This window comes from Ranitomeya variabilis, chromosome 1 (assembly GCF_051348905.1).
Source record: "Ranitomeya variabilis isolate aRanVar5 chromosome 1, aRanVar5.hap1, whole genome shotgun sequence".
In the NCBI taxonomy this organism is placed as follows: Eukaryota; Metazoa; Chordata; class Amphibia; order Anura; family Dendrobatidae; genus Ranitomeya; species Ranitomeya variabilis.
In genome coordinates, this window is record NC_135232.1 from 33,339,411 (window position 1) to 33,360,661 (window position 21,251).

At 45.8% G+C, this 21,251-nt stretch overlaps 1 protein-coding gene across 1 annotated transcript in view; it reads right to left on the minus strand.

The window, feature by feature from the left end:
* The window catches only part of LOC143804128 (class I histocompatibility antigen, F10 alpha chain-like), a 604,087-nt gene that overhangs the window by 353,307 nt on the left and 229,529 nt on the right, over positions 1 to 21,251 (minus strand). The window lies entirely within an intron of this gene.

A 21,251-nucleotide genomic window follows, 5' to 3' on the forward strand; every position in this document is an offset into this window, starting at 1 on the left:
GGCGGTCTGTGCTGGATGAAAGATGAAGGACTTCACCTAGAGACGTCACTGGTGAGTCAGTGTGTTACCTATACACTCACACTATACACTGTATACTATATACAGAGCTCCTGTGTATAATGTCACCAGTGATCACTGTATTACCTATACACTATATACAGAGCTCCTGTGTATAATATCACCAGTGATCACTGTACTACCTGGACACAGACACTGCATAATAAGTACAGATCTCCTGTGTATAATGGCACTTATGGTGATAGTATTGCGTTTTTTTATTACTGATCAGTATTGTAGTATTCAGTCACTATGTGGTGGTAATATGTGGTCTGGACATGGTGTTGCGGTATTTGTCCCTTGTATGTGCTGTTTGGTCACTTTGTGGTGGTAATATGTGGTCTGGACATGGTGCGGTGGTATTTGTCCCTTGTATGTGCTATTTGGTCACTATGTGGTAATAATATGGTGTCTGGTCATGGTCTTGTGGTATTTTTTCCTTGTATGTGATATTATTCAATCACTGGTGGTAATATGTGGTTTGGACATGGTGTAGCGGTATTTGTTTCTTGTATGTGATATTATTGGTCATTTTAAAAATTGAAAAATAAATAAAAATATACCTAAATTGTATTGCATATTTTAACAAATATTTAATAGGTTACAGTAGAGTAGGGCCCGGCCAAAAGTGTCTACCTTGTTGTGGTGGTGGCTTAAAAAATGTTTTGGCCAAAACAAAAGCTGCCGGCTATATGTGTGATCTGGTGATGGGAACTGTTAATGTGTGATAGGTGAGAAGTATAGTTTTTCCAAGAGAGAGCGGTGGGACTGTGAACAGTTCGAGGGGTGGAGGCGGGGCTGGGGTGGAGCCTGGGCAGAGTCTCAAGTGGGCCCCAAACATTTTCTGGAATAATCTGGTTCAGGTATATGATGACCCCATCGCCAACAGAGTCTGAACAGCCTGGGGCCCTGGCTACCCTTAATCCACCCCTGGGAGGCAGTATATAATTATGGAGAGAAGAATGCATATTAGGGCAGGAAAGATTGAGACAGAAGCTTTTTCTCAAAGAAAGAATAACCCAAAACTTTTCTCCAGCTACATAAATCGTAAGATACAGTTCAATCCCATGATACAGCATTGGAGCCACAAGCTACCTGTCTTATCACTCTCCATCTTGTAAGGCCACAGACTGCTGTAGATTACAAGACCTTAGGGTCCTAGCGGGGCCATCAGGGAGCTGTGGGCCCACCATACTTGTCATAGATGAAATGGTAAAATCCATAAAGCCATCTCTTAAGAAGGGACATGTCACCCTCATATTGAACATATTGGATTAATTATAACGTGGGAAGTGAAGAAGAGCTTGCACTATGTGCTGTGGATGCACCATAATGTATATAAGGAACTGTGGGAGCCATCATACAGTATACAGTTGTGCTCAAAAGTTTACATACCCCGGCAAAATTTTTGCTTTTTTTGGCCTTTTTTCAGAGAATATGAATGATAACACCAAAACCTTTTCTCCACTCATGGTTAGTGGTTGGGTGAAGCCATTTATTGTCATACTACTGTGTTTTCTCTTTTTAAATCATAATGACAACCCAAAACATCCAAATGACCCTGATCAAAAGTTCACATATCCTGGTGATTTTTGCCTGATAACATGCACAGAAGTTGACACAAATGGGTTTCAATGGCTACTAAAGGTAACATCCTCACCTGTGACCTGTTTGCTTGTAATCAGTGTGTATGTGCATAAAAGCTGAGTGAGTTTCTGGGATCCAGACAGACTCTTGCATTTTTCATCCAGCCACTGATTGTGAGTCATGGGGAAAGCAAAAGAATTGCCAACATATCTACGGGAAAAGGTAGTTGAACTGTATAAAACATGAAAGGGATACAAAAAGATATCCAAGGAATTGATAATGCCAGTCAGCAGCGTTCAAACTGTGATTAACAAGAAGAAAATCAGTGGCTCTGTAAAAACAACCACGGTCACGAAGACCAGCAAAAATGTTGTCCACAACTACCAGGAAAATTGTTTGGGTTGCAAAGAAAAACCTACAAATAACATCAGCTGAAATACAGGACTTTCTGAAAACTAGCGGTGTGGCTGTTTCAAGATGCACAATAAGGAGGGACTTGAAGAAAAATGGGCTGCATGGTCGAGTCGACAGAAGAAAGCCATTACTGCGCAAATGCCACAAAGTATCTCGCCTACAATACACAAAACAGCACAGAAACAACCCTCAACACTTCTGGAACAAGGTATTTTGGAGAGAAGAGTATAAAATTGAACTTTTTGGCCACAACTATAAACGTTACATTTGGAGAGAGGTCAACAAGGCCTATGACAAAAGGAACACCATTCCTACTGTAAAGCACGGAGGCGGATCGATGATGTTTGGGGGATGTGGGAGCAACAAAGGCACAGGAAACTTGGTCAAAGTTGAAGGAAAGATGAATGCAGCACCTTATCAGCAAATACTGGAGGCAAATTTGCACTCATCAGCCCGGAAGCTGCGCATGGGCATGGGTTGGACGTTCCAACATGACAACGATCTAAAACACAAGGCCAAGTCGACCTGTCACTTAGCTACAGCAGAACAAAGTGAAGGTTCTGGAGAGGCCATTTCATCCTCCTGACCTCAATATCATTGAGCCACTCTGGGGAGATCTCAAGCGCGCAGTTCATGCCAGATAGCCCAGGAATTTACAGGAACTGGAGGCTTTTTGCCAAGAAGAGTGGGCAGCTTTACCATCTGAGAAAATAAAGAACCTCATCTAAAACTACAACAAAGACTTCAAGCCGTCATTGATGTTCGAGGGGGCAATACATGGTATTAAAATATGGGGTATGTGAACTTTTCATCAGGGTCATTTGGATGTTTTGGGTTGTCGTTATGATTTAAAAAGAGAAAACACAGTAGTTTGATAATAAATGGCTTCATCCAACCACTAAACATGAGTGGATAAAAAGTTTTGGTTTTATCATTCATATTCTCTGAAAAAAGGCCAAGAAAGCAAAAATCCTGATGGGGTATGTAAACTTTTGAGCACAACTGTATATAGGTTTGTATACATGTATATATAAATATAAAAAGTAATAAAATGGCCTTTCAGTCCTATACTGCAGAGGAGGCGTATACCCTTTGTGAGGCAGTAACCAGTGTCACAGGTAGGGGTCGCTGTTTGTGCTCCCCAGAATGCGCATGGAGGCATAGTGAGGTCATGAGGGGGTCTTGCAGTCGCAGATGTAGCTGTAATTGCAATGGTGAAGCAGTGACCAATGTCACACTTAGGGGGTCACTGTGTGTTCTCCTCAGAATGTGTATGGAGGTGTATGAAGGCCATAGGAGTGCATAGCATTCATGGGCATAGCGGTGACTGCATTGCAGACTAGAAATAATGAAAATAAGTGTAGTCTTGGACATGCTACTGTCCAAGGCAGATTTAGGGAAACCTGCTCTAGGTTTTGTATTTTGAAACAGACTGCAGGATGGTAGTAATGCAGTCTGTTTCATTCCAGGCCCTGGTTTTCTATGTGGCTAAATGCTACAGGTTTCTTTGTTAAAAGCTCTGTAGGAAAGGGTTTGGGTGTGTCAGGCCTAGAATCATTTGGTGCTTGATAGTGTGCAGAGCAGTCGGCGTTGCAGAGCCCCACCTGTGAGGCAACACAGGCTAGTGGAGCCAAAATGGCCAAGGCAGCTGAATAGCCTGGCACCCACAGCGTACACAGCGCTGCAGTCGTCCACGGTAAATAGTCTTAGAAGTGAATGGTCATGTGCCCGGCGGTGAACCGGAGGTAGACTGTCCTGTGCCCAAAAGAGGACTAGCGTGTTTAGTGACTGTAAACTGAAGGCTATCGTATATTGTGGAAAGCTGTGAATAAAAAGAGATTAACACTGCGGGGCAGTAGCCCCCGGTAACCGGTCATGAAAGAGGACAGGCGTGTTTAGTGACTGTGTAATCTGGAGGATATGGTTCCTGGCTGTAGTCCGAAGAATATCTTGTGCTATGTAGTGCTTTGAATTGGACTTTAATGATATGCACTTGTGTGAATTGAACTTTAATGCTGTGAAGAAAACACATTATTAGAGACTTTGTGTTGGCGCTCCTGGAGAAACCTTAATCAGGGAACAATGCCCAGTACAAGCGAGGTCCCTAGTACTAGTGAATTGGCGCAAGCCAATGTACAAGGTGTTTTGCCATTTGATGTAGCATTTCCCAGATGGGAGGCTACGGATTCGGCTACTACATTCATCCCTGATTTTAATGCGATTCCTGGTATAAATGTAGAGGTGGAAAATTTTGGACCAATTCATTTTTTTTTTTTTTTAACTCAAATAGGTTTTTATTAAGTATAAAATTTCAATAAAACATTTGACATCAATACATGTATTTTCGATTTTCCCTAACAACAACCCCCCCTTACCAACCCCTCCCCCTCCTTCCCAATTAGACAGCTCAAGCTCTTAACACATCTTGTAACAGTATATACGTTAGCATTATGTTGTGTCTTCTATTATGAACATATAGACCATTATTTCATAGGAAAAACTCCCCCAGGCCTATCTTCCCTTAACCTCCTCCTAACCCAATTCCAGCCAAGGCGTCCACAATTTGTCATACAAGACCATTTTCCCTCTTTTCTGGTACACTCCCTTTTCCAGGGCGATAACATGCCCCACATATTTAATGTACTCTCCCCTCGAAGGAAGCTCCTCTTTTATCCAATTTCTTGCTATGACCTTCCGAGCCATGTATAGTAATCTAGCGACTGCTATTTTCAACTTGTTATCCACAATTATCTCCTCTACATATCCCAACAAGCACAACACTGGTTCCCTTGGGATTACGCATCTGTAAGCCCCCTCTTTCCGGCTGAGAACCACCAATTAATTTTTTTAATTTGTTAATAACAAGTCGCTAGAGCATATTGTCCTGCAAACAAATTTATATGCTTCCCAATTTATCCATCAGAATCTGTGATCCTATTATGCTAGGTCAAATTTATGGACGCCAACGAATCTTCCTGAAATAATAATAATCTTTATTTATATAGCGCCAACATATTCCGCAGCGCTTTACAGTTTAACAGTTTCAAACACAACAGTCATAAGTAACAACATTAACAATACAATAATTAAAGCAACATAAGACGACCCTGCTCGTGAGAGCTTACAATCTACAATGAGGTGGGGGAGATACAAAGTACAGGTGTGTATTTACAATGATGTATTTACAATGATGGTCCAGCCATCTTCAGGGAGTGGGGAATAGATGGAAGTAGTGAATGGGCTACACACAAACATAAAATGACTTTGATTAGGAAACATGATAGGCCGCTCTGAACAAATGTGTTTTGAGGGAGCGCTTAAAACTATGCAAATTGTGAATGGTCCTAATATCTTGGGGTAGAGCATTCCAGAGGATTGGCGCAGCACGGGAGAAGTCTTGGAGTCGGAAGTGGGAGGTACGGATTAGTGTAGAGGTTAGTCGAAAGTCATTTGCAGAGCGCAGAGGTCGGTTAGGCCGATAGACAGAAATGAGGGAGGAGATGTAAGGGGGTGCTGCACTGTGAAGAGCTTTGTGGGTGAGAACAAGTGCTTTGAATTGGATTCTATAATGAATGGGCAGCCAGTATAACAACTGGCGAAGAGCGGACGCGTCCGAGTAACGATTAGCTAGATAGACAACCCTGGCTGCTGCATTAAGGATAGACTCGAGAGGGGAAAGTCAAGTAAGGGGGAGGCCAATTAATAGAGCGTTGCATGTTGTGAATTTGCTTTTTGCTCCCTCTAGTGGTTACTAGTTTTTTGACTCTGGTTTTTCTGTCATTCCTTTTATCCGCACCTGGGTCGTTAGTTAGGGGTGTTGCTATATTAGCTCCCTGGACCTTCAGTTCAATGCCTGGCAACGTAGTTATCAGAGCTAGTCTGCTGTGCTCTTGTCTACTGATCCTGGTTCCAGTTATATCAGCTAAGTCTGCCTTTTGCTTTTTGCTATTTGTTTTGGTTTTGTATTTTTGTCCAGCTTGTTCCATATCTACATCCTGACCTTTGCTGGAAGCTCTAGGGGGCTGGTGTTCTCCCCCCGGACCGTTAGACGGTTCGGGGGTTCTTGAATTTCCAGTGTGGATTTTGATAGGGTTTTTGTTGACCATATAAGTTACCTTTCTTTATTCTGCTATCAGTAAGCGGGCCTCTCTGTGCTAAACCTGGTTCATTTCTGTGTTTGTCATTTCCTCTTACCTCACCGTCATTATTTGTGGGGGGCTTCTATCCAGCTTTGGGGTCCCCTTCTCTGGAGGCAAGAGAGGTCTTTGTTTTCCTCTACTAGGGGTAGCTAGATTCTCCGGCTGGCGCGTGTCATCTAGAATCAACGTAGGAATGATCCCCGGCTACTTCTAGTGTTGGCGTTAGGAGTAGATATATGGTCAACCCAGTTACCACTGCCCTATGAGCTGGATTTTTGTATTCTGCAGACTTCCACGTTCTTCTGAGACCCTCGCCATTGGGGTCATAACAGTTTGCCAGGCCAGTATTAAATGTTTAATGCATTGCAGAAGAGGGATTATAAGAAAGAAGATTCTGAGTTTTTTTTTTTTTTTTTTTCTTCTTCCCCTTTACCTCAGAGTGGCTATGCTTGCTGCAGACATGAATGTCCAGACCTTGATTACAAGTGTGGACCAGCTGGCTACTCGTGTGCAGGGCATGCAAGACTATGTTATCAGAAATCCTATGTCAGAACCTAAAATACCGATTCCTGAACTGTTTTCCGGAGACAGGTTTAAGTTTAGGAATTTCGTGAATAATTGTAAATTGTTTTTGTCCCTGAGACCCTGTTCATCTGGAGATTCTGCTCAGCAAGTAAAAATTGTTATTTCGTTCTTACGGGGCGACCCTCAGGATTGGGCTTTTTCGCTGGCACCAGGAGATCCGGCACTGGCTGATCTTGATGCGTTTTTTCTGGCGCTCGGTTTACTTTATGAGGAACCCAATCTTGAGATTCAGGCAGAAAAGGCCTTGCTGGCTATGTCTCAGGGGCAGGACGAGGCTGAAGTGTATTGCCAAAAATTTCGGAAATGGTCCGTGCTGACACATTGGAACGAGTGTGCACTGGCCGCTAATTTTAGAAATGGCCTTTCTGAAGCCATTAAGAATGTTATGGTGGGTTTTCCCATTCCCACAGGTCTGAATGATACTATGGCACTGGCTATTCAAATTGACCGGCGGTTGCGGGAGCGCAAAACCGCAAATTCCCTCATGGTGTTGTCTGAACAGACACCTAATTCGGTGCAATGTGATAGAAAAACCGCAAATTCCCTCATGGTGTTGTCTGAACAGACACCTGATTTAATGCAATGTGATAGAATCCTGACTAGAAATGAGCGGAAAATTCATAGACGCCGGAATGGCTTGTGCTACTACTGTGGTGATTCTACACATGTTATCTCAGCATGCTCTAAACGTATAGCTAAGGTTGTTAGTCCTGTCACCGTTGGTAATTTGCAACCTAAATTTATTCTGTCTGTAACTTTGATTTGCTCACTGTCATCTTATCCTGTCATGGCGTTTGTAGATTCAGGTGCTGCCCTGAGTCTCATGGATCTCTCATTTGCTAAGCGCTGTGGTTTTACTCTTGAACCATTAGAAAATCATATTCCTCTTAGGGGTATTGATGCTACACCATTGGCAGCAAATAAACCGCAGTATTGGACACAGGTTACCATGTGCATGACTCCTGAACACCGCGAGGTGATACGTTTCCTGGTTTTACATAAAATGCATGATTTGGTTGTTTTAGGGCTGCCATGGTTACAGACCCATAATCCAGTCCTGGACTGGAAGGCTATGTCAGTCTCAAGTTGGGGCTGTCGTGGTATTCATGGGGATTCCCTGCCTGTGTCTATTGCTTCTTCTACGCCTTCGGAAGTTCCGGAGTATTTGTCTGATTATCAGGATGTCTTCAGTGAGTCTGAGTCCAGTGCACTGCCTCCTCATAGGGACTGTGACTGTGCTATAGATTTGATCCCAGGCAGTAAATTTCCTAAGGGAAGACTGTTTAATCTGTCGGTACCTGAACATACCGCTATGCGTTCATATATCAAGGAGTCTCTGGAGAAAGGACATATTCGTCCGTCTTCTTCCCCTCTTGGTGCGGGATTCTTTTTTGTGGCAAAAAAGGACGGATCTTTGAGACCTTGTATTGATTATCGGCTTTTAAATAAGATCACTGTCAAATTTCAGTATCCTTTACCGCTGTTGTCTGACTTGTTTGCCCGGATTAAGGGTGCCAAGTGGTTCACCAAGATAGACCTTCGTGGTGCGTACAACCTTGTGCGCATTAAGCAAGGTGATGAATGGAAAACCGCATTCAATACGCCCGAAGGTCATTTTGAGTACTTGGTGATGCCTTTTGGGCTCTCCAATGCGCCTTCAGTTTTTCAGTCCTTTATGCATGACATTTTCCGGAAGTATCTGGATAAATTTTTGATTGTTTATCTGGATGATATTTTGTTTTTTTCTGATAATTGGGATTCGCATGTGGAGCAGGTCAGGTTGGTCTTTAAAATTTTGCGTGAAAATTCTTTGTTTGTCAAGGGCTCAAAGTGTCTCTTTGGTGTACAGAAGGTTCCCTTTTTGGGGTTCATTTTTTCCCCTTCTGCTGTGGAGATGGACCCAGTCAAGGTCCGAGCTATTCTTGATTGGACTCAGCCCTCGTCAGTTAAGAGTCTTCAGAAGTTCTTGGGCTTCGCTAACTTCTACCGTCGTTTTATCGCAAATTTTTCTAGCATTGTGAAACCTTTGACGGATATGACCAAGAAGGGCTCCGATGTAGCTAACTGGGCTCCTGCTGCCGTGGAGGCTTTCCAGGAGTTGAAACGCCGGTTTACTTCGGCGCCTGTTTTGTGCCAGCCTGACGTCTCACTTCCCTTTCAGGTTGAGGTGGATGCTTCGGAGATTGGGGCAGGGGCCGTTTTGTCGCAGAGAGGCCCTGGTTGCTCTGTTATGAAACCTTGTGCCTTTTTCTCTAGGAAGTTTTCGCCTGCCGAGCGAAATTATGATGTGGGCAATCGGGAGTTGTTGGCCATGAAATGGGCATTTGAGGAGTGGCGTCATTGGCTCGAGGGTGCTAAGCATCGTGTGGTGGTCTTGACTGATCACAAAAATCTGATGTATCTCGAGTCTGCTAAACGCCTTAATCCGAGACAGGCCCGCTGGTCATTGTTTTTCTCCCGCTTTGATTTTGTTGTCTCGTATTTACCAGGTTCAAAGAATGTGAAGGCCGATGCTCTTTCTAGGAGCTTTGTGCCTGATGCTCCTGGAGTCGCTGATCCTGTTGGTATTCTTAAAGATGGAGTTATCTTGTCAGCTATTTCTCCGGATCTGCGACGTGTGTTGCAGAGATTTCAGGCTGATAGGCCTGAGTCTTGTCCATCTGACAGACTGTTTGTCCCGGATAAGTGGACCAGCAGAGTCATTTCCGAGGTTCATTCCTCGGTGTTGGCAGGTCACCCGGGAATTTTTGGCACCAGAGATCTGGTGGCCAGGTCCTTTTGGTGGCCTTCCTTGTCAAGGGATGTGCGGTCATTTGTGCAGTCCTGTGGGACTTGTGCTCGAGCTAAGCCTTGCTGTTCTCGTGCCAGCGGTTTGCTCTTGCCCTTGCCTGTCCCGAAGAGACCTTGGACACATATCTCCATGGATTTCATTTCTGATCTTCCGCTATCTCAGGGCATGTCCGTTATCTGGGTGATATGTGATCGCTTCTCCAAGATGGTCCATTTGGTTCCCTTGCCTAAGCTGCCTTCCTCTTCCGATCTGGTTCCTGTGTTTTTCCAGAACGTGGTTCGTTTGCACGGCATCCCTGAGAATATTGTGTCAGACAGAGGATCCCAGTTCGTTTCCAGGTTCTGGCGATCCTTTTGTAGTAGGATGGGCATTGATTTGTCGTTTTCGTCTGCTTTCCATCCTCAGACTAATGGACAGACGGAGCGAACCAATCAGACTTTGGAGGCTTATTTGAGGTGTTTTGTCTCTGCTGATCAGGACGATTGGGTTACATTCTTGCCGTTGGCTGAGTTTGCCCTTAATAATCGGGCTAGTTCCGCCACCTTGGTTTCGCCTTTTTTCTGCAACTCTGGTTTCCATCCTCGCTTTTCTTCGGGTCATGTGGAGCCTTCTGACTGTCCTGGGGTGGATTCTGTGGTGGATAGGTTGCAGCAGATCTGGAATCATGTGGTGGACAACTTGAAGTTGTCACAGGAGAAGGCTCAGCGCTTTGCCAACCGCCGCCGCGGTGTGGGTCCCCGACTACGCGTTGGGGATTTGGTATGGCTTTCTTCCCGCTTTGTTCCTATGAAGGTCTCCTCTCCCAAATTTAAACCTCGTTTTATTGGGCCTTACAAGATATTGGAAATCCTTAATCCTGTATCTTTTCGTCTGGATCTTCCTGTGTCGTTTGCTATTCACAATGTATTTCATAGGTCCTTGTTGCGGCGGTACATTGTGCCTGTAGTTCCTTCTGCTGAGCCTCCTGCTCCGGTGTTGGTTGAGGGCGAGTTGGAGTACGTGGTGGAGAAGATCTTGGATTCTCGCCTCTCCAGGCGGAGGCTTCAGTACCTGGTCAAGTGGAAGGGCTATGGTCAGGAGGATAATTCCTGGGTGGTCGCCTCTGATGTTCATGCGGCCGATTTAGTTCGTGCCTTTCATGCCGCTCATCCTGATCGTCCTGGTGGTCGTGGTGAGGGTTCGGTGACCCCTCACTAAGGGGGGGGTACTGTTGTGAATTTGCTTTTTGCTCCCTCTAGTGGTTACTAGTTTTTTGACTCTGGTTTTTCTGTCATTCCTTTTATCCGCACCTGGGTCGTTAGTTAGGGGTGTTGCTATATTAGCTCCCTGGACCTTCAGTTCAATGCCTGGCAACGTAGTTATCAGAGCTAGTCTGCTGTGCTCTTGTCTACTGATCCTGGTTCCAGTTATATCAGCTAAGTCTGCCTTTTGCTATTTGTTTTGGTTTTGTATTTTTGTCCAGCTTGTTCCATATCTACATCCTGACCTTTGCTGGAAGCTCTAGGGGGCTGGTGTTCTCCCCCCGGACCGTTAGACGGTTCGGGGGTTCTTGAATTTCCAGTGTGGATTTTGATAGGGTTTTTGTTGACCATATAAGTTACCTTTCTTTATTCTGCTATCAGTAAGCGGGCCTCTCTGTGCTAAACCTGGTTCATTTCTGTGTTTGTCATTTCCTCTTACCTCACCGTCATTATTTGTGGGGGGCTTCTATCCAGCTTTGGGGTCCCCTTCTCTGGAGGCAAGAGAGGTCTTTGTTTTCCTCTACTAGGGGTAGCTAGATTCTCCGGCTGGCGCGTGTCATCTAGAATCAACGTAGGAATGATCCCCGGCTACTTCTAGTGTTGGCGTTAGGAGTAGATATATGGTCAACCCAGTTACCACTGCCCTATGAGCTGGATTTTTGTATTCTGCAGACTTCCACGTTCCTCTGAGACCCTCGCCATTGGGGTCATAACAGTTGCAGTAGTCCAGGCGGGAGTGGATCAGGGTGACAGTGAGGGTTTTTGTTGTTTCCATAGTGAGAAAAGGGCGGATTCTAGAGATGTTCTTTAGGTGTAAGCGGCACGAGCGGGCAAGAGATTGTATATGGGATGTGAAGGAGAGATCGGAGTCAAACGTAACACCCAGACAGCGCACCTGCTGCCGGGGTGTTATTATGGTGCCACCCACGGAGAGGGAAATGTCTGGTTTAGGGAGGTTAGAAGATGGTGGGAGCATAAGAAGTTCAGTTTTGGAGAGGTTGAGTTTCAGATAGAGAGCGGACATGATGTCGGAGACTGCTGACAGACAGTCACTGGTGTTCTGTAGTACAGCGGGAGTAAGGTCAGGGGATGACGTGTATAGTTGTGTGTCGTCGGCATAAAGATGGTACTGAAAGCCAAATCTGCTGATGATCTGTCCAATTGGGGCCGTGTAGAGAGAGAAGAGAAGGGGGCCAAGGACTGAGCCCTGAGGTACCCCGACAGTGAGAGGAAGAGGAGACGAAGTGGAGCCAGAGAACAACACTGAAGGAGCGGTCAGAAAGATAGGAGGAGAACCAGGAGAGAGCAGTGTCCTTAATGCCTAGTGACTGGAGCCTAGAGAGTAGGAGAGGGTGGTCAACAGTGTCGAAAGAAAGATCGAGAAGAATGAGTAGAGAGTGGTCACCGTTACATTTTGCTGTCAGAAGGTCTTTGGTCACTTTGATGAGTGCAGTTTCTGTCGAGTGTAGGGGGCGGAAGCCGGACTGTGAAGGGTCTAGGAGGGAGTGAATGGAGAGGTAACGGATAAGGCGGGAGTAGACTAGGCGCTCCAAGAGTTTAGAGATGAAGGGGAGGTTGTAGACCGGTCTGTAGTTATTTGTGCAGGATGGGTCGAGGGCGGGTTTCTTTAGTAACGGAGTAATGATAGAGTGTTTGAAGGAGGACGGGAAAATGCCTGAGGAGAGTGAGAGATTAAAGATTGTAGTTAGGTGAGTAGTGACGACTGGAGAGAGAGACTGGAGGAGATGAGAGGGAATGGGGTCGGTAGTGCATGTAGTCGGACGAGAAGAAGAGAGGAGCCTGGAGACTTCTTCTGTGATGGGATCAAATGTGGAGAGTGAGCCAGGGGAGATGCAGGGCTGTTTTACTCTGTGTTTGGAGGTTCTGATGGTGAGGGGAGCTATTGGTCCAGGGTGCTTCTAAGAGTGTCATTGTAGTGATGTACCGCCAGATCAGGACAGGAAAAAGAGGAGATTGGGGACAGTGATGAGTGTAAGGAGTCTGAAAGTGTATGAGGGTTAATGGCTTGTAGATTTCTGACTGAATGGTAGCTAGGAGGGTGCTGGGGTGAGCGAGGATTTGTGAGCATGAAGGAGAGAATGTTGTGGTCAGAGAGGGGAAGCGGTGAGTTATTTAGGGAGGAGATTGAACACAGCCGGACAAAGACCAGATCAAGGGTGTTACCGTCCTTGTGTGTCTCAGAGGTTGAGAGCTGTGAGAGGCCGAGCGAAGCGGTTAGTGATAGAAGCTGGGATGCAGATGTAGAAGTGGGGCTGTTTATGGGGATGTTGAAGTCTCCCAGGATAAGGGTTGGGAGTTCTTAGGACATGAAGTGCGGCAGCCAGGCAGAGAAATGGTCCAGGAAGTGGGTGGGTGAGCCTGGGGGCCGGTATATGACAGCTACTCTGAAGGAGAGGGGACTGAAGAGCCTGATGGTGTGGACCTCAAAAGAAGGGAATGAGATTGATGGAGCTGGGGGGATGACCTGGAAGGTGCATTGTGGGGACAGGAGTATGCCAACTCCACCACCAGGTCTGTTTGTGGGTCTCGGGGGATGGGAGAATTGTAGGCCACCATGGGAAATGGCAGCAGGGGAGACTGTTGTGAATTCCGTTCTTGGGCTCCCTCCTGTGGTCGTGAATGGTACTTTGTTGAGTTCTGTTCGTGGGCTCCCTCTGGTGGCTTTGAGTGATACTGCTGCTCTTTAGCTGGGCTCCAGCTGCCTCGTTTTCTGCAGTGCTGGTTGCCTATTTAACTCCACCTAGATCTTTACTTGTTGCCAGCTGTCGTTGTATTCAGTACTGGTTCAGATCTCTCTGGGACTTCACGTGTGACCTGTCTCCTCCTGGAGAAGCTAAGTTCATGCTAGTTCATTTTTGCTCATTGTCTTTGGAAAATGTTTCTCAGTATATGATAAGTTCAGTCCAGCTTGCTTATATGTTATTTTCTTGCTAGCTGGAAGTTCTGGGGAGCAGAGTTGCTCCCTCACATCGTGAGTCGGTGTGAGGGTCTTTTGTATTCTCTGCGTGGATATTTTTGTAGTATTTTATACTGACCGCACAGTTCCCTTGCTATCTTCATACTATTTAGTACTAGTGGGCCTCTTTTGCTAAAACCTGTTTTCATTCCTATGTTTGTATTTTCCTCTTAACTCACCGTCATTATTTGTGGGGGGCTGACTTTATTTTGGGGGAAATTTCTCTGAGGCAAGTGAGGCTTTTGTTTCTCTCTAGGGGTAGCTAGCTCTCAGGCTGTGAAGAGGCGTCTAGGGAGAGTTAGGTACGCTCCACGGCTGCTTATAGTGTGTGTGATAGGATCAGGGTTGCGGTCAGTAAAGTTCCCACGTCCCCAGAGCTTGTTCTATATTTCTGGTTTACCTATCAGGTCATTCCAAGTGTTCCTAACCACCAGCACCATAACAGTACAGCTGGCCCATAAAGTGTTAATGCCTCACAAAAGAGGGATAAGAGAAGTTCTGAGCTCATTTTTTTTTTCTCTGCAGTGTGTTTTGCTTCTCTCCTCCCCTTAATCTCTGGGTGGTTCAGGACTCAGCTGCAGATATGAACATTCAAAGTCTGTCCTCTAGTTTGGATCATCTCACTGCAAGGGTACAAAGCATTCAGGATTTTGTAGTTCAGAATCCTATGTTAGAGCCTAGAATACCAATTCCTGATTTGTTTTATGGAGATAGATCTAAGTTTCTGAATTTCAAAAACAATTGTAAATTGTTTCTTGCTCTGAAACCCCGCTTCTCTGGTGACCCTACTCAGGAAGTTAAAATTATTATTTCTTTGTTACGTGGCGACCCTCAAGACTGGGCATTCTCCCTGGCGCCAGGAGATCCTGCATTGCTAAATGTAGATGCGTTTTTTCTGGCACTTGGATTGCTTTATGAGGAGCCTAATTTAGTAGACCAGGCAGAAAAGACTTTGCTGGCTCTGTCTCAGGGTCAGGAAGAAGCGGAGGTTTACTGCCAGAGGTTTAGGAAGTGGTCTGTGCTCACTCACTGGAATGAGTGTGCCCTGGTAGCGATTTTCAGAAAGGGTCTTTCTGAAGCCCTTAAGGATGCTATGGTGGGGTTCCCCACGCCTGCGGGTCTGAATGATTCAATGTCCTTGGCCATTCAGATTGATCGGCGTTTGCGGGAGCGCAAACCTGTGCACCATCTGGCGGTGTTCTCTGAGCAGAAGCCTGAGTCTATGCAATGCGATAGGATTCTGACCAGAAATGAACGGCAAAATCACAGACGTCAGAATGGGTTGTGTTTTTACTGTGGTGACTCCACTCATGCTATCTCTGTTTGTCCTAAGCGCACTAAAAGGTTCGCTAGGTCTGTCACCATTGGTACTGTACAGCCTAAATTTATTTTGTCTGTTACTTTGATTTGCTCTCTGTCATCCTACTCAGTTATGGCTTTTGTGGATTCAGGCGCTGCCCTGAATTTGATGGATTTGGAATTTGCCAGGCGCTGTGGTTTTTTCTTGGAGCCTTTGCAGTTTCCTATTCCATTAAGGGGAATTGATGCTACGCCATTGGCCAAGAATAAGCCTCAGTACTGGACTCAAGTGACCATGTGCATGACTCCTGCACATCAGGAGGATATTCGCTTTCTGGTGTTACATAATTTGCATGATGTGGTCGTGTTGGGGTTGCCATGGCTGCAGGTTCATAATCCAGTATTGGATTGGAAATCAATGTCTGTGTCTAGTTGGGGTTGTCAAGGGGTACATGGTGATGTTCCTTTGGTGTCAATTGCCTCTTCTACTCCTTCTGAAGTCCCTGAATTTTTGTCGGATTACCAGGATGTATTTGATGAGCCCAAATCCAGTGCCCTACCTCCTCATAGGGATTGCGATTGTGCTATAAATTTGATTCCTGGTAGTAAGTTCCCTAAGGGTTGACTGTTCAATTTGTCTGTGCCAGAGCATGCCGCTATGCGGAGTTATATAAAGGAGTCCTTGGAGAAAGGACATATTCGCCCGTCCTCGTCACCATTGGGAGCAGGGTTCTTTTTTGTGGCCAAGAAGGATGGTTCTTTGAGACCCTGTATTGATTATCGCCTTCTTAATAAAATCACGGTCAAATTTCAGTACCCTTTGCCTCTGCTGTCTGATCTGTTTGCTCGGATTAAGGAGGCTAGTTGGTTCACCAAGATAGATCTTCGAGGAGCGTATAATCTTGTGCGTATAAAGCGGGGCGATGAATGGAAAACAGCATTTAATACGCCCGAAGGCCATTTTGAGTACTTGGTGATGCCTTTTGGGCTTTCTAATGCCCCTTCTGTGTTTCAGTCCTTTATGCACGACATCTTCAGAGAGTATCTGGATAGATTTATGATTGTATACCTGGATGATATCCTGGTCTTTTCTGATGATTGGGAATCTCATGTGAAGCAGGTCAGGATGGTATTTCAGGTCCTGCGTGCTAATGCTTTGTTTGTGAAGGGCTCTAAATGTCTCTTCGGAGTCCAGAAGGTATCCTTTTTGGGCTTTATTTTTTCCCCTTCTACTATCGAGATGGATCCAGTTAAAGTCCAGGCCATTTATGATTGGACTCAACCTACATCTGTGAAGAGTCTTCAGAAGTTCCTGGGCTTTGCTAATTTTTACCGTCGCTTCATCACTAATTTTTCTAGTGTGGTTAAGCCTTTGACTGATCTGACCAAAAAGGGTGCTGATGTGACGAATTTGTCTCCTGCGGCCGTTGAGGCCTTTCAGGAGCTGAAACGTCGGTTTTCTTCGGCTCCTGTCTTGCATCAGCCGGATGTTTCTCTCCCTTTTCAGGTCGAGGTTGATGCTTCTGAGATTGGAGCAGGGGCTGTTTTGTCTCAGAGAAGCTCTGATGGCTCTGTGATGAAGCCATGTGCTTTCTTTTCTAGAAAGTTTTCGCCTGCCGAGTGTAATTATGATGTTGGCAATCGGGAGTTGTTGGCAATGAAGTGGGCATTTGAGGAGTGGCGACATTGGCTTGAGGGAGCCAAACATCGTGTGGTGGTCTTGACGGATCACAAGAATTTGATTTATCTCAAGTCTGCCAAGCGGCTAAATCCTAGACAGGCTCGATGGTCGCTGTTTTTCTCCCGTTTCGATTTCGTGGTTTCGTACCTTCCGGGCTCTAAGAATGTGAAGGCTGATGCCCTTTCTAGGAGTTTTGTGCCTGACTCTCCGGGAGTTCCTGAACCGGCTGGTATCCTCAGAGAGGGGGTGATTCTGTCTGCCATCTCCCCTGATTTGCGGCGGGTGTTACAGGAGTTTCAGGTCGATAGACCTGACCGTTGTCCACCGGAGAGACTGTTTGTCCCTGATAGATGGACCAGTAGAGTTATTTCCGAGGTTCATTGTTCAGTGTTGGCGGGTCATCCTGGGATTTTTGGGACCAGAGATTTGGTGGCTAGGTCCTTTTGGTGGCCTTCCTTGTCGCGAGATGTGTGTTCTTTTGTGCAGTCCTGTGGGATTTGTGCTCGGGCCAAGCCTTGCTGTTCTCGTGCCAGTGGATTGCTTTGGCCTTTGCCTGTCCCAAAGAGGCCCTGGACCCATATTTCTATGGATTTTATTTCGGATCTTCCGGTCTCTCAGAGGATGTCTGTCATCTGGGTGGTTTGCGATCGTTTTTCTAAGATGGTCCATTTGGTGCCCTTGCCTAAATTGCCTTCCTCCTCTGATTTGATTCCGCTGTTCTTTCAGAATGTGGTTCGTTTACATGGTATTCCGGAGAACATTGTGTCTGACAGAGGGTCCCAGTTTGTGTCCAGATTTTGGCGGTCCTTTTGTGCTAAGATGGGCATTGATTTGTCTTTTTCTTCGGCTTTCCATCCTCAGACAAATAGCCAAACCGAAAGAACTAATCAGACCTTGGAAACTTATCTGAGATGTTTTGTTTCTGCTGACCAGGATGATTGGGTGACTTTTTTGCCATTGGCTGAGTTTGCCCTCAATAATCGGGCTAGTTCTGCTACTTTGGTTTCGCCTTTTTTTTGTAATTCTGGTTTTCATCCTCGTTTTTCCTCAGGGCAGGTTGAGCCTTCTGACTGTCCTGGTGTGGATTCTGTGGTAGACAGGTTGCAGCAGATTTGGAACCACGTAGTGGACAATTTGGCGCTGTCACAGGAGAAGGCTCAGCGCTTTGCTAACCGCCGTCGCTGTGTGGGTCCCCGACTTCGTGTGGGGGATTTGGTTTGGTTGTCTTCTCTTTATGTTCCTATGAAGGTTTCCTCTCCTAAGTTTAAGCCTCGTTTCATCGGTCCTTATAAGATTTCTGAAATCCTCAATCCTGTGTCATTTCGTTTGGACCTCCCAGCATCTTTTGCCATCCATAATGTGTTCCATAGGTCATTGTTGCGGAGGTATGTGGTGCCTGTGGTTCCTTCTGTTGATCCTCCTGCTCCGGTGTTGGTCGAGGGAGAATTGGAGTATGTGGTGGAGAAGATCTTGAATTCTCGTGTCTCGAGACGGAAGCTTCAGTACTTGGTTAAGTGGAAGGGCTATGGTCAGGAGGATAATTCCTGGGTTGTTGCCTCTGATGTCCATGCTGCCGATTTGGTTCGTGCCTTTCATTTGGCTCGTCCTGATCGGCCTGGGGGCTCTGGTGAGGGTTCGGTGACCCCTCCTCAAGTGGGGGGGTACTGTTGTGAATTCCGTTCTCAGGCTCCCTCCTGTGGTCGTGAATGGTACTTTGTTGAGTTCTGTGTTGTGAATTCCGTTCTTGAGCTCCCTCCTGTGGTCATGAGCGGTATTGTGTGAGTTTGTTCTGGGGCTCCCTCTGGTGGCTTTTAGCGATATGGCTGGTCCTGGCTGGGCTCAGTTTCTTCATTTCCTGCTATGCTGAGGCCTATTTAATTCACCTGGCCCTTCATTTGTTGCCTGCTGTCGGTGTATTCAGTCCTGTTTCTGAGAGCTCCTGAATATTCCTTGTGACCAGTCTCCTGCTGGAGAAGTTAAGTTTGTTTGTTCATTTTGCTCATTATTTCCTTGAAAACGTTTCTCTGTATATGATGAGTTCAGTCCAGCTTGTTTATATGTGATTTTTCGCTTGCTGGTTAGTTCTGGGGTGCAGAGTGCGCCCCTCACATCGTGAGTCGGTGTGGGGGTTCTTGTATTCTCTGCGTGGTTTATTTTTGATAGTTTTGTACTGACCGCACAGACTCCTATCTTTTTTCAGTCTATCTAGTGTTAGCGGGCCTCATTTGCTAAACCTGTTTCATTTCTACGTTTGTCTTTTCCCCTTAACTCACCGTTATTATTTGTGGGGGGCTGACTATAACTTTGGGGTTATTTCTCTGAGGCAAGTGAGGTCTTTGCTTTCTCTCTAGGGGTAGTCAGTTTCTCAGGCTGTGAATGAGGCGTCTAGGATTTTAGGAACGCTCCACGGCTGCCTTTAGTGTTTGTGAATAGGATCAGGATTGCGGTCAGTATAGCTTCCACCTCCCCAGAACTTGTCCTATATTCTGGTCATATGTGTCAGGTCAGTTTTGAGATCCTACCACCAGATCATAACAGTACAGCAGGCCAAAAAGTGTTAATGCAGCAGAAGAGGGAGAAGAGAAATCCTAAGGTAATTTTTTGTTTCCTCTGCACTGTGTTTAGCCTCTCTCCTCCCCTTAATCTCTGGGTGGTTCTGAATGCGGTTGCAGATATGGACATTCAGAGTCTGTCTTCTAGTGTGGATCATCTCACTGCAAGGGTGCAGGGCATTCAGGATTATGTAGTCCGCAGTCCTATGTCAGAGCCTAAAATACCAATTCCTGAACTGTTCTCCGGAGATAGATCTAGGTTTTTGAACTTTAAGAATAATTGTAAGTTATTCCTTTCTCTGAGACCTCGCTCCTCAGGTGACTCTGTTCAACAAGTTAAAATTATTATTTCTTTGGTGACCCGTGGTGACCCTCAAGATTGGGCATTCTCTCTGGCGCCAGGAGATCCTGCATTGCTAAATGTGGATGCGTTTTTTCTGGCGCTTGGAGTGCTTTATGAGGAACCAAATCTGGTAGACCAAGCAGAGAAGGTTTTGCTGGCTCTCTCTCAGGGTCAAGATGAAGCAGAGGTTTATTGTCAGAAGTTTAGGAAGTGGTCTGTGCTCACTCAATGGAATGAGTGCGCCCTGGCGGCGATTTTCAGAAAGGGTCTTTCTGAAGCCCTTAAAGATGTTATGGTGGGGTTCCCCACGCCTGCGGATCTGAATGAGTCAATGTCTTTGGCCATTCAGATTGATCGGCGTTTGCGGGAACGCAAACCTGTGCACCATCTGGCGGTATTTTCTGAGCAGAAACCTGAGCCTATGCAATGCGACAGGACTCTGACCAGAGTTGAACGGCAAAACCACAGACGTCAGAATGGGTTGTGCTTTTACTGTGGTGATTCTGCTCATGTTATCTCAGCATGCTCTAAGCGCACAAAAAGGTTCGCTAAGTCTGTCACCATTGGTACTGTACAACCTAAATTAATTTTGTCTGTTACTTTGATTTGCTCTCTGTCATCCTACTCAGTTATGGCTTTCGTGGATTCAGGTGCCGCCCTGAATTTGATGGATTTGTCATTTGCCAGGCGCTGTGGTTTTATCTTGGAGCCTTTACAGTTCCCTATTCCACTAAGGGGAATTGATGCTACGCCATTGGCCAAGAATAAATCTCAGTACTGGACTCAAGTGACTATGTGCATGGCTCCTACACATCAGGAGGTGATTCACTTTCTTGTGCTACATAATTTGCATGATGTTGTCGTGTTGGGTCTGCCATGGCTGCAAGCTCATAATCCAGTCCTGGATTGGAAAGAAATGTCTGTGTCAAGTTGGGGTAGCCAGGGAATTCATGGCGATGCCCCTTTGGTGTCAATTGCTTCTTCTACTCCTTCTGAAGTCCCTGAATTTTTGTCGGACTACCAGGATGTATTTGATGAGCCCAAATCCAGTGCCCTACCTCCTCATAGGGATTGTGATTGTGCTATAAATCTGATTCCTGGTAGTAAGTTCCCTAAGGGACGACTTTTTAATTTATCTGTACCAGAACATGCCGCTATGCGGAGTTATATAAAGGAGTCCTTGGAGAAGGGGCATATTCGCCCGTCCTCGTCCCCTTTGGGTGCGGGGTTCTTTTTTGTGGCCAAGAAGGATGGTTCTCTGAGACCCTGTATAGATTATCGCCTTCTAAATAACATCACGGTCAAATTTCACTACCCCTTGCCACTGTTGTCCGATCTGTTTGCCCAGATTAGGGGGGCCAGTTGGTTCACCAAGATAGATCTTCGAGGAGCGTATAATCTTGTGCGCATAAAGCAGGGCGATGAATGGAAAACAGCATTTAATACGCCCGAAGGCCATTTTGAGTACTTGGTGATGCCTTTTGGGCTTTCTAATGCCCCCTCTGTGTTTCAGTCCTTCATGCACGACATCTTCCGAGAGTATCTGGATAGATTTATGATTGTATACCTGGATGATATTTTGGTC